This window comes from Tamandua tetradactyla, chromosome X, assembly GCF_023851605.1.
Source record: "Tamandua tetradactyla isolate mTamTet1 chromosome X, mTamTet1.pri, whole genome shotgun sequence".
Classification (NCBI taxonomy): domain Eukaryota; kingdom Metazoa; phylum Chordata; class Mammalia; order Pilosa; family Myrmecophagidae; genus Tamandua; species Tamandua tetradactyla.
Genome location: NC_135353.1, coordinates 73166701 through 73180348, shown reverse-complemented (window position 1 = coordinate 73180348; position 13648 = coordinate 73166701). Strand labels below are relative to the sequence as shown.

Sequence of the window (13648 nt, the reverse complement as noted above, 5' to 3'; positions counted from 1 at the left end):
CTCCCCTCCTAGATCGTAAGCTCTATGAGAGAAGGGATTCTGCCTGTTCATCTCTGTACCTCCAGCGCCTAGGATGCTGCCTGACACATAACAGGCACACAATAGGTATTTGTTGAATAAATGAGCTGGCATCAAGAATACCACACATCACATTCAGCCACTCTCAAGAGCTTATCATTCAGAACTTCTCCACCTTTGATATCATTAATTCAAACACTCCACTCTAACTACAACCCCCTATCCTTCAAGCCTCTATTTTCAATGACCCCTCCCCTACCCCCACACCTATTCTCAGACCTCATGGGGCATAGAGTCTTCTGAAGACCCTTCAATTTTCATCCTATCAACTCCTGTCTTTACTTCCTTACCTAGACAGATTGAAATCTATTGTTTCAAATACAGTCTTGTCATTATCCTCAATAACCCATACTTTCACAGCAAATACCTGGAAATAAAAACAAACATAGCCCCAGAAAAACCAAACTGTTGTACTTTATGCCTGCGCTGGGACTCCTGAGATCTACTAAAGAAAAAAAAGCACAATCTGGTAGATTACCAATATGAATTCTTGGTCACCAAGCTCACTTCAACACTGCCTGTCACTCCAACTATGCATCCCTGGTCCTAGCTTTCTCTCCTGTTCTCCACAATTATTATTTCAAACCTTCCTGAAACACTCCAAATCTCCAACCCAAAAATTTCCCCACCTCAAACCCTGCTAAGAGGATGAACTTACCTCCTAAAAAGTAGAAAAATATAAATACCAGCAGACAAATTCCTGTTATCAAATCTATAAACCTATTTTCATATGTACCTATTCACTTTCGTTCTTCCCTACTGCAATGTCCCTTCCTTGTTTAAGGATACTCCCTCCTCCTCATCCTGGATCCTCTTTCATCTGCCATAAGGACTTTGTCCTAGAAGAACTTTGCTCTATCAATTATCCTTTCCTTCCCATCAGCCTTTAAAGACATTAAGTCCCTCCCTAAATTATTTTTTTAAAAAAGAGAAACTTTCCAGGATCCCACTCCCCCTGCTATTAGCCTCTCTTTGCTCTTCAGAGCCAAGACTCTCTAAGGAAATGTCCATATTCACCCCTGTATTTCATCTCCCCAATCATTTCTCAACCTACCATAGTAGATTGAGATTCTCACTCCTTACACGCTGAAATTGCTCTCATTAAGGTATCAAGAACTTTCTAAATCTGATAGACAACTCTCTATCTTTATTGTCCTAGATATCTCTGAATCTTTAGCACCACTGGCCTTCATTTTTCAATGAAGTCATCCCATTTCTCAAAATTTATCCTACTGATATTCAAGTAGAGTGCAAATAGGTAGCATAAATTTGCTCAATGTTTAAAAGAGAGGAAAAAAATTTTAGAGAACTTAGATATCAATCAATAAATAACTCATTAGATAAATTATGGTACCTACATATAATGGAATACTATGAAGCTATTAAAAAGATTGAGGTAGTTTACACTAAACAGCTTGCTACAACATAGTAAGTAAAAAAACACATACAAAATATATACAGTCTGATTCCATTTGTATTTTTTACATTTAAGTATAGACAGATTGGATGGACTGAAGGAAGGAAATGTCTTAAATAGGCATAAAAAATGTCTGGAAAGACACACGAACTTAACATTATTATTTCTGGGGAATAGGATGAGGAGAGGAAACAGAAGGCATAAGTTTTACTTTTGGAGGGGTAGGATCAAGTAATAAAAATCTAGTCAGAGCCTTAGGTACACCAAAATTTCCAAAGTAGGTAAAGAAGTAAGTTCAAAGGTGATAAAAAAAAGGAATGATCAGAGACTAGGGAAAAATTGTTTAGTGTCCCAGGACCTCAGGGAGGAGGGAAAAAAGGGTGATTAATGGTTTCAAGTGTGAGAAAAAAGATCTGAAAACAAAAGGAGATAAGTATCCAATAGACAAAGAGCATGAACAGATAATTCTTGAAGGAAGAAATTCAAATGACCAATAGATATGAAGAGAAAAAGTTTTACCTTTACTGGTAATAAAGGTGAATTTTTCTGTGCTTACCTATCAAGTCAGCAAAATTTAAAAGATGCAGAGAAGCTAGCCTCTCCAGAACATCAACTAGTTCCACCCCCCTATCCCATATTATCAACAGCCCCTTCCAATATGAGAAAGTTAGAATGGGCATAGTCCAAATACCCTCAAAGAGTGGGAGAAAGATCAAAGGTGATGGTGTAGTTATACAGAAAAGTTAAGGTTTAACAAACAAGTATTATTGCTGAATCATCATATAGATATTTCTTTTAGTCTCCAGTACCTTTGAGCAGCTACAAGTAAAAACCTAAATCTGTGAAATTGTAACCCATATTAAATTCCAAAATCTGTTCTACATCTAATTGTTATGATGTACTTTGAAATTTATTGCTTTTTTTGTATATATGTTACTTTTCACAAAAAAGAAAAAAAGAGGAGTATAACAGGGAACATAGGATTTAACAAATGACTATGACTGCTGAGTCAATATATTGATATTTCTTATAGTCTCCAGTGCCCTGGAGCACCTAGAAGAAAAAACAAAAAATTGTGGAACTGTAACCCATACCAAACTTTAAAATCTGCTCTATAACTACTTGTTTAAAAAAAAAAAAGCTAACTTCAGAAAACTTATTACAATTTCAATTAAATCAGTGATTATTTTATACACTGTTTAACACATGCCTCCCCTGCTGAAATGAGTTTCGTGAAAAAAAGCCATTGTCTACCTTTTTCTTTGCTATATCTCAATCATCTAGCCCAGAGTCTAGCACATTGTAGGCCCTCAGTATATTAACCCACGTTTTCTGATAGGTTGCAAGCAATAGTTTAAAGATCCTGATACTATAATTTTTCTGATACCTAAACTGATAGAACAAGAAGCAGTGTAGACGTCATGTAAATCTCATCTCTTGAGAATTATTCAAGTTCAAGGTAGGTTTAGATAGTCACAAATACGAGAGCCACAGTAGTATACCATTTGAACTATTTTTTGCCTGTAATCTCCTGCCCACTCATATTTCTGTCATAGTCACACAGAAAAATCCCCCAAACTAGACTGGTTATACTCTGTTTCTGCTGATGAGTGCTGAAGGAGAGAATGGGTGCAGGGTTCTGTGACTTGGGGTCAGGACAAATTCAAGTTATCCAAGGCTTTCTTGGCTCACGATGATCTGTAAATCTGGCTGCTATGTCCCTAAAGAGCTCCTTTTATTTGTTCCTCTCAAATACCATTCCAACACTTTACCACTCTGATCAGGTGGGACTTCCCTCAAAATCCTACCCTCCACAGCTCATTCCTTCTCTAGTCCTGTCCTCCTTCTCTCCATTCTCAATAGAAGAGCTATCTCTCTTTCTACAGGCCAATTTTTCACCCCTTTCATCCTAGAACTCCCACCCTCTTGCTTCCTCAGGGACCTTGCATCATCAAGTTCTGTGTCATCTAGACATAAATGGACTCATTTCTACTATATTTAAAACAATACAATCGTTTTTTTCTTGTCCCCTGTGCACTGCTGTCTATAAACTACTCTCTCCTTCCCAACATAGCCAAACATACCTCTTCAAAGTATGTACCATATTTCTTATCAGTCTTCCTCATTCCTCACCCCTCAACCCTCTATAATCTGCCTTCCCTCCTGCCACTTGCCTCTACTAGGACTTGCCTAGTTATGGGAGTTAGTGGTAAAGCCAAAACGAAAACCTTCACTATCCCTCTCCTTTGTGTGCTCAAAGATGTTTTAGCATACCATCAATTTCTCATTGTCCCTGAATACCCCAATCTTTTCTAGGGAGATCTTTTCGCTCCCTGGGAGCCAATTTAAGACTAGTAGACCCAACTAGTGTTTATCCCCTTGATTTCCCTGAGGCCTCTATTAGAACAAGACCTCTTGGCATCCAAGAGAAGATTCTTAAGCAAATAAACCCGCCTATATAAATGAAGGCATCCCAGGCTAGCCCAGGAATAACCCTAACTGCATTCAAGTTTTCAGCCCTAAATCTTAAAAACTCATTTTGGCATCCTTCTTCATCCTAAACTCTCAATATCTATCTGCTTTTAAATGGCAAATCTTAAAAATAAAGTTCCCATCCTACTCACTTAAACAGTACTGTCCCAAGAGTCTCAAAATAATCCCTATATCTTTAAAAATACCTTAGCAGCCAACCTTACTAGCCTCCAACTGCATCCAAGGCCGGTCTTGCAATATATTAACTTCGTCAACTAACATGTTCCTAGTATGAAAGTAAATTCTGTCTATAATAGTCAATGTTAACCAAAATTTAATAAGACTGTTTATAATATGAAAAATTACTTAAAACCACGTATGCATACAAAACTAGAATTTAGTTTTCTCTGTAAAATAATGTAAATTGTTAGTCTACTCCTACAATTGATCTTAGCCAAAAGGCCAAGAAGCAATGTTAGTCTACTCTTAATGAAGGGATATAAAAGTTTTTCTCATCCATCTGAATATTTTATCTAAAAGAAAAATTTTATATCATATCATAATAACATCCTTCTTAATGTGTATGTTGACCTTTTCAGCCTTTTTTCAGAAGACAAGTCTTCTCACTCTTAAAGGAAAACTTATAAAAGATTTGTTTTCTCACCTTGTAAAAGTGTTAAAATAGTTTAAGATATTAACTTAAAAGTGTTTAAGAAGTATTACAATAAATAAGATATTTTCTATCCTTCTGTTAGCTAAATTTGCATGGATAAAATGTTATTGATATATTTAGAAATTGTTTCTGTCCTACTACTAATTAGTATAATATTAAAAGTTACAAATCATGGGAATAACAAGACAAGTGTACAAATTATGTTCTACCTGAACTAACATAACTCTAGTAAATGTATAAAAGTAAAACAGAACATGAAGGGGAAAAAAGGGAACTATTAAACTTTCCTATCTAGGAAACCCTGGGTACCTACTCAACCATTGATGACTCCCAAGAAAATAAGCCAAACCCTTGATTTTGAGGCTTGCCCTTATGAAACTTATTTCTGTAGTGGAGAAGCTAATACCACCTATAACGAGGCCTAAGAGTTTCTTCCAGAAAATCTCTTATGTTGCTCAGATGTGGCCTCTCTCTCTCTAAGCCCAACTCTGCAAGGAAAATCATTATCCACCCCTTTACGTGGGACATGACATTCAGGGGTGAAAGTCTTCCTGACAACGTAAGGTCTGATTCCTGGGGATGAGTCTGGCCCTGGCACTGTGAGATCGACAATGCCTTCCAGACCAAAAGGGAGGGAAAGTGTAATAAAATTAGGCATCAGTGGCTAAGAAAGACCAAATAGAGTCAAGAGGCTACTCTTATACAAGCCTCAGTTAGATAGTGCTTCAGTTAGATAGTGCTAATTGTAATGGTTTGCTAAACCCCAACCAACATCACTCCTTGTTAACTCTTAAGAACATCTAGGATCGAACTGAGACTCCATAAAAGTTTCATGCACTAAGTTTGCTTTCCTGGAACCTATAATTTCCAGAGGGTTCCTAGGCCAGATAAATCCTGAAACCCAGAGGGATCAGCCTCTCCAAGATTATCAACTAATTATATCCCCCCATCCTTTAGTGTAGACATCCCTTCTCAACATGTAAAAGTCAGAATGGGCATTGCCTAAAGACCTCTATAGATTAGGAGAAGGATCAAAGGAGGAGGAGGAGTTATAACACAGAAATAGTATTTAACAAATGAGTGTGACTGCTGAATCACTATATTGATATTTCTTCTAGCCTCCAGTGTTTTGGAGCAGCTAGAAGGAAAAATCTGAAATAGCGAATGGCAACCCATAACAAACTCTGAAATCTGGTCTGTAACAACTTGTTGAAATGTACTTTGAAAAGTATTGCTTTTTCTTTCTTTTCTTTGTATATATGTCATATTTCATAGTTAAAAAACATTAAAAAAAGTAAAACAGAAAAAAACTTCTACTATAGTTTGCAGGTAATAAGCCTAATATAAAACAGCTGTCAAATGTTTTATTTCTAAAAGTAAATTCATTTAAAATGCTTATAAAAAATTAAAATTTAAAGTGTAAGCTCTTACAGCAATCACATTTACTCCTAAGCTTTAACTGCTATATCTAAATTCTAAAACGCTTTGCTCTTTGTGTAGCCTAGTAGTTCCCTAAAACTTTTAAGAATATACATAACACCCGAAACTCACAGTTAAAGTTCTCCAGGTCTAAAACTCAGCATTACTCCATACCAGAATATGTAAATTATGCTAATCTAGTTAGGGCTAAGATATATAGAATATTATTTATATTCTAAAACTTTAAAAGTTCTGTGTAAGCAAAGGATAGGTTAAGTCTACTTAAAATTTAGGCCTAAGAGTCACCCCCAAGAGAGCCTCTTTTGTTGCTCAGATGTGGCCTCTCTCTCCAGCCAACACAACAAAGCAATCTCACCACCCTCCCCCTGTCTACATAGGACATGACTCCCAGGTGTGTGGACCTTCCTGGCAACGTGGGACAGAAATTCTAGAATGAGCTGAGACTCAATACGAAAGGATTGAGAAAAAACCTATAATGAGCTGAGACTCAGCATCAAGGGATTTTGAGAAAACCTTTTAAACCAAAAGGGGGAAGAGTGAAATGAGACAAAGTGTCAATGGCTGAGAGATTCCAAACAGAGTCGAGAGGTTATCCTGGAGGTTATTCCTATGTATTAAGTACATATCACCTTCTTATTCAACATGTAATGGAGAGGCTGGAGGGAACTGCCTGAAAATGTAGAGCTGTGTTCCAGTAACCATGTTTCTTGAGGATGATTGAATAATGATATAGCTTTCACAATGTGACTGTGTGATTGTGAAAACCTTGTGTCTGATGCTCCTTTTATCTACCTTGTCAACAGACAAGTAGAACATATGGAATAAAAATAAATAATAGGGGGAACAAATGTTAAAATAAATTTAATTTGAAATGCTAGTGATCAATGAAAGCAAGGGGTAAGGGGTATGGCATGTATAATCTTTTTTTTTCCCATTATCGTTTTATTTCTTTTTCTGTTGTCTTTTTTATTTCTTTTTCTGAATTGATGCAAATGTTCTAAGAAATGATGAATATGCAACTAAGTGACGATATTGTGAATTACTGACTATATATGTTAATGTTTTAGTTCATTTGTTAAATTTTTTTAAATAAATAATTAAAAAAAAAGTTCTGTGTAAGACCAAAATAAGAGCCAAAGTATTATAAGAAAAAAATAAAAATATACATTTGCAAAGTCCCTAAAACCAAAAAAACAAACAAACAAAATCCCATAAAACTATTAGATTTCCCCACCTAGGGAATTTCTTCTATTCTCTTAAGCAGTGTAGGCTTCCGATTTAATAAGTCAAAGCCTTGACCCAGGGACTTCAACTCAAAATGAAAACTAATTGTCCTCACCTGAGCTCTAAAACTAGAAAAAGGGAACACTGCCTTTTTGCATGTGTCCTGCATGCTCATGCAACAGTGTAGAAAAAGTGAATCTTTCTCTCAAACACCACTGAGAAATACTCAATTTCTTAAACGCCTTGCTCTTATCAACAAAAAAAAAACAGCAGTAATTCATTGCCCTGGCCATCAGAAAAATAATCTTAACATCTCTCAAGGAAATAACTGGACCAACACAGTAGCCAAAACTGCAGCCCAGTCAATCAAGCCCCATTCCTGCACCCCTTAACTTAGCACATACAGCACTCTTCCCCAGTTAAACAGGAACAAGCCACCCAGTTAAGATTCACTCTTAGACTTGAAAGATGGTCAGTTCCATCCCTCTTCCCTAGTCTCACTTGGCTAATGCATCCCCTAAGCCCACTTACTTCTACCCTTCCCTTGCTGTTACTAGGCCCTCGCATTATTAAGCTTCTCACCAAGTTTATTTCTTCCAGACTAGAAGCTATTCACACCAAACCAATATTTATGCAAGGATTTTCAGCCATTCCAAGCGTGCCTCCGGGCTTCTCCTCTCTTAAATAAGATATCCAGAGAGTTCTATGCCCCATCAGAGTGGGCTTACACCCCCCAATAAGCCAGAAGCAGCTACAGAAGACAGACCAACATTCCTTGGCATCCCTCAAAATTGAGGGGTGAGAACTCTCTGAGGGGGAATTTGAGGCAGGCTAGAACAGGGAGAGAGGGGAGAGAGTGAAAACCATGAAGCAGCCCTTGAACAAGGATGGTTAATCAAGGTCAGCAGGCCCTGTGTCCAGCACAGATACTTTGCCAGGGGCTACCCGCTTATGGAAAACACTCGGGCAGCTAACCCATCTGGAGCCAAATGACCCCCACCTAAGTGAGTCACCTTCAGAGAAGGGTGACACCAACAGACCCACCCATCTGTACTGTCTACCACCAGACATGGCCCTGGGAAGAAGGGAGGGTAGGAGATAGAGCCCCGAACAAGGAAGGGGAAGGGAAATAAGTAAAGCTAATCTACAAAAGTAAATGGCCTCACATTGCCCATTGCCTCTTGTGCTCCATCTTTCTTTACTTGCAAAAGTGTCCACATGCTCCTTTCTCTGCATGTACACTTAATAAATTTCTTACCTACTTGCTCTAAAAAAAAACCCCACATTTAGACAGAACAGTGTTGTTTTGTTGTTTCGTCTTGTTTTTTTCTTTTATATTACACAGTGGTTCCCTCGCACCACGTAATTCTCCTAGCACAAAAGCTAATCAGGGGCAGATTTCCTGCCTGCCATGCCAGAGACCTGGGTTTGGTTCTCCAGTGCCTGTCCATGTCAAAAAAAAAAAAAAAAACTAATCAAGTAGTACAGTAAGTAGCACTCAGCTATGACTTTCCACAAAGTTCATAACGCAACAACCAACCCATGCCTGAAAGGCTAAGGGTAACCTGACTGGGAGGCCAGTAGTCTGAACTGGGGCACCCTTTATTCATTTCAGCTGTTGACTTCCCAGGCCCCACAATAACTTTCTCTAACCTCCTACGGAGCTTGCCAAAGGCCTTGAGGGCCTCAAGACTTCTGACAATCCACAGTCCCTCTTCCTAGTGTGGTCCCCCTTCCTAACAACAAGAAGCACAGCATCTTTACACTTCCACTTTTAAACTTTAGAAGTTTCTATCCAGAAATCCATGCTTCAAAATAAGAGAGGAAGCACTTACAACTAGGTCAAAGTAGTCATCAAGAACGTAATGTCAAAGTAAAACCCAGCAGAAGGAAGGCTGTGGGAGAACTGAGTCTGGGGCAACCTTACAGTTATAGTGTGTCCAACTGGGTAGGGCTTCACCTTAGGTCCAGGAGACCACAAAAGAATGCCAGTTCATAGAATGGTACTGTCGTTCATCAATTCATTTAACAAATATTAGTAAGCACCTACGATATGCCAGGCTCTGTTCTGGGTGCTGGGATATACCAGCGAATAAAACAGAGAAGTCCCTGCCCACAGGGAGCTTATGTTATATTGGAGGGAGAAAGACAACAGGCAAGAAAAATGAGAGTAATCAAGAAGGGATGGATTATACAGAATGCTCAGAAAAGCAGTTGCAATTTCAAATAGGGTGGTCAGGGAAGGCCTGATTGACAAGGTGACATTTAAGTAAAAACACTGAGCTGCAGGATTTCAAGTGCCTCAGGAGGATGTCTTTTGTACTTCACACCATCACCAGACCTCAGGCCATTGAGGGCACTACATCCCCAGTTAATAGTACAAATACTTGTTAATCCCTTGCACTTAGGACAAAGAGAACTCCAAGATCCAGACCTTGCCCTTTAAAGAGGGTACAACCTTACATGGAAAAACAGGTAGGATAAGTGTTGGCTCTACTGAGGTATAAACAACTGCCTTAGGACACGGGGTAATCAGTCCTTCTGCTTAGGGGAAGGAAGTGAGTATTCAGTGAGTTTGTCCCAAAGAAGGTGACTTTAGAGCTAAATATTTAGAGATGAATAAAAATTAATGGTTGGTGTGTGTGTGCAGGTAGCAAGTTAGCTTTTTTAGGAAAAAAAGGGGAGGGGAGCAGTGTGAGCAATGTCTCAGAGATGAGATCAAGGAGGACATTTTACCCTGGACTATCCCTACCCAAAAATGGTATGCCCCATGCATGCCATGACAAAACAAGCACACAATCATCATCAGGCTCTCTGGCCTGGTTGTAGGTAAATCATTATCACCTACCACACCTTCATTTCTCCCCTAGCCAGAAGAAGAGGAAGAAGTTGAACCAGGTGCACATCCCTAGAATCCAGGGTTACCCTCTCCTAACTTCGGGAGAATCACTACTGAGCTGAAAGCCCAGGTTTCACTCATCTGGATACACACAAAGGTATGTGCTTAGAGTGGCAACATAGCAATTGGCCCCATGTTGGAAGGAAAGTGGGTAAGACATCATTGAAGTAAATTGTCCAAAGTCTCCACAGTGAATCTAAAGTAGAATCAAGGATCAAAACTTATGTTTCATCTTGGAAGGGATATTTTTAATCACTTAGTCCTCAGTCATGAGCAATTAGCATTCCTAATATCCAAGACAGTAGAGGTGTTATGACAGAGGATAAAAACACAAGCTCTGCAGTCAGGTGGCCCAGTTCTGCCCCTCATCAGGTGGGTGATTGAGACAAGGCACTTAAGCCTCCTTTTCATCATAATATGGTCATAATTGTAGTTTTATTGCAGAGTTATCATGAGGATTATATGAGATAACCATGCAATGAGTTTATTACACTGGCTCAATGGAGTCTAACAACTATTATTACCAGCAACCTTTAAGGAGAGGCCATCAACCAGAATCTACACACACTCAAGGAGTACACTCTGACCTCCATTTTACCGCTCTGACCAGGAGTGAGGTACCTGAAATGTTGTTATCCAAAATGTTCATCCCCTGCCCAAGAAAAGCCTCACAAACCAAGGTGGTGTTTTTCTACTAGGATTTCCAGCAGGTGCTAAAAAAAAAAAAAAACTTCATCAGCACCTCAACTCTTTGCATTAAAGAGTTCTCTCTGCAGACCAGCAGGATAAACACATTAGGTCATTAACACCTTAATATGAATGGATTTATGAGAGGTGGAGGTGGGGAGTTGAGAGGGCAGGAAAGAAGCCATTTAAAAACCTGTAAGTCCAGGATGTATTGAAGACTAATTTCTGCCACAAACGTACAAGGTCTAGGGCCAACCCTGCCAAAAGCTGTATTCTGGAATGCTAGGTCTTCTGGTCCGAAGCAGCAGGGCACTGGGGGAAGAAAAAGTCGGTTAATGAAAAACAAGTCACTTTAAGCCACTAGGGTTCTAACCAAAAGATTTTACCTTCAAAAAAACCCAACCATCTCATTCAACGTTAAGAGCTATTAGGGACACCTTTTCTGCCCATTACAAACCATCACAGAAGCTGGAAGCATTCTAAGCCCCCTTCTGAAGGTTACGGGGACTCTCCTCCAGAAGCAACCCCCCTCCCCCCGCAGCCTGCTTAAAGGATGGCAAGACAAAGCATTTCAGTGCTAGAGCACAAAGCCTGGTCCCGGGTCACCAACCCCAAGCGCTGAGAAAGCCCACTGAGGCAGGGCTCTGGGCCAACAAGCCTCCAGCCTTTACCAGTGGCGGACCGGCCAAGGCTGGGGAAGCCGATGCCGCGAAGTCCGAGGTCCTGAGGCAGTGAGCAGCAGAGATCCCGCTAGCACTCGGGCCAGGAGGAATCGATGGGAATGGGACTCGACGCCTGGGAGGGCGCCACAGTTCCGCTAGGAGCTGGCCCCTATCCCCGCCCCTACGGCTAGCTCTCCCGAGGGGCCCTGGTTTTTGGCAGGCGGGAAAAGCCGGTGCACTCCGTGGGGGTGGGGAAGGGAGGAGGCAGAGCCCACAGGGGCACCGCCCGCGTTAGTAACGGGTGGGCCAGGGGAAGAGGACACTAGAGGCCCGGGAGAAAGAAAACCAGCAGGGAGTGACCGCCCCAAGCACACTGGAGGCAACGCGTGGGTGGTCGGTCCAGAGAGGCGAATAGGGGTGAGGGGGCAGACGGTCAGCGAGGAAGAAGGAAAGACAAGAATGGCGTAAGGGGCGTGGGGGAAGGACGCAGGTCCCTGAGACGCGGAGTGGGAGGGGGCGCTTCGGAAACGAAAAGGGGACTGGGGGCCCAGAAGGAGCACCGGACTGAGGGAGAAGGGGCGGCCGCTGGTCGCGCACCTACCTGTCACCTGCAATAAGTGCTGCGAGCAGATGAGATGTCCGAGGGCCGGATTCAGAGGAGAGTCTCAAACTCCAGGAAGACCACAAGCCCGTTCCTGCGGCCCGTCCTTCTCACCCTCCCGGGAGGCGGAAAAAGCTGCAACTTTCTTTGGAGCGGGGAGGAGCTGGACTCTTAAAGGGGCCGCACAGCGTTCTGGGCTCCTTACTAGCGGGCCACTCCCGCCAGGGCAGCTCTGGCCACCAAATGGGTGTCTCCCGGGTTAGGAAAGGGAGCTTGAGGACTGAAGACAGGTTTTTAAGACTAGACGGTTTTAAGACTTTACTTCCATCTGTGCCTACTCTCTTCGATGGTAAAAATTACCTTCTTCCGCTCAGCTGGGCCCAAAGTTGTCAAACTGTCGTGTACTTAAGAATATGAAGACTCTGGACTGCATAAATTGGAAGCCTAAAATGTTATATCATTCTGATCCTTTGGCTTTCGGCTTTTTATGGCAAATAAGAGTGTCTCAAATAAAAACATGGTGGGCAAAGGACATAAACTAAATGTACACACAAGGAACAACTGGTTAAAATATTCAGCTCACTAGTAATCAAAGAAAGCGAATTAGAATGATGCGATTCTTTAGCAAATTTTTTTTTATTATTATTGTAACTTACGGATAGCAAAGTGGCCACGGACGAGCTCTCTCAGACTTGCTAGTAGGAGTGTACTGGTAAAAACCGTCTTACAAAGCTCCTGAGCAATATATACTAATAGATTTTAAAATGTTCATATCTACCCAGTATTGTAGATTGTAGGTTTCACTCTCTCCCTCCCTCCCTCTCATTAGCCATTAAACCTGTTCAAGCCTCTCTGAAGCTGTCATCAGCAATTAAACATGCTCAATTCTCCTTCACCTTAAAAAATATATATCCTCCCTACGCACGAAGTCGACTCCAGCTCCTCTTTATAGGCAAGTTGATTGAAAATGTACTTTAAAGGTACATTCCTATTTCCATTCTCCTACCTTTCATTCATCTCTTATTCTCCAGCAACCTGGCTTCCTTCTCCAACACACCACTTACCTTCCTTGTATTTCTTAGAATAGTAAAATACTAGGGAAGAAAACTAATGGTTCAATGGTTAAGTAAATTAAAGTATGGTCACCGAGAAGATAGGATTTAACAAATGAATGTGATTGCTGAATCATTAAATTGATCTCTTTTAGTCTCCAGTAGCTTAGAGCAGCCAGAAGTAAAAACCTAAAATTGTGGAATTCTAACCCATGCCAAACTCTGAAATATGTTCTACAACTAATTGTAGTACTGTGCTTTGAAATTTATTGCTTTTTTGTATATATGTCATTTTTCACAAAAAAGAAAAAAAGTCGATTGTGATGATAAAAAAATATTTATGCCTTCTGACCTCCTATATTCAGGAGCAGCAGCTAGAAGGAGAAACCTGAGAGGATCATATGTTGGCCCATGACAAACTTTGGGATCTGTCCTGTAACTAT

At 40.5% G+C, this 13648-nt stretch overlaps 1 protein-coding gene across 3 annotated transcripts in view; it reads right to left on the bottom strand.

Annotated features, from left to right (window-relative positions):
- The window catches only part of SYTL4 (synaptotagmin like 4), a 146395-nt gene extending 134112 nt beyond the window's left edge, over window positions 1-12283 (bottom strand). For 2 of the 3 annotated variants that reach the window (XM_077144906.1, XM_077144907.1), the window contains exons 1-2: window positions 12154-12283; window positions 11084-11202 (exon numbers count right to left, since the gene is read on the bottom strand). The gene's annotated coding sequence lies outside the window, so the exon portion shown is untranslated. The remainder of the gene's footprint in view (window positions 1-11083; window positions 11203-12153) is intronic. The other variant, XM_077144908.1, reaches the window with a different exon arrangement.
- Between the last annotated feature and the right edge of the window lie 1365 nt (window positions 12284-13648).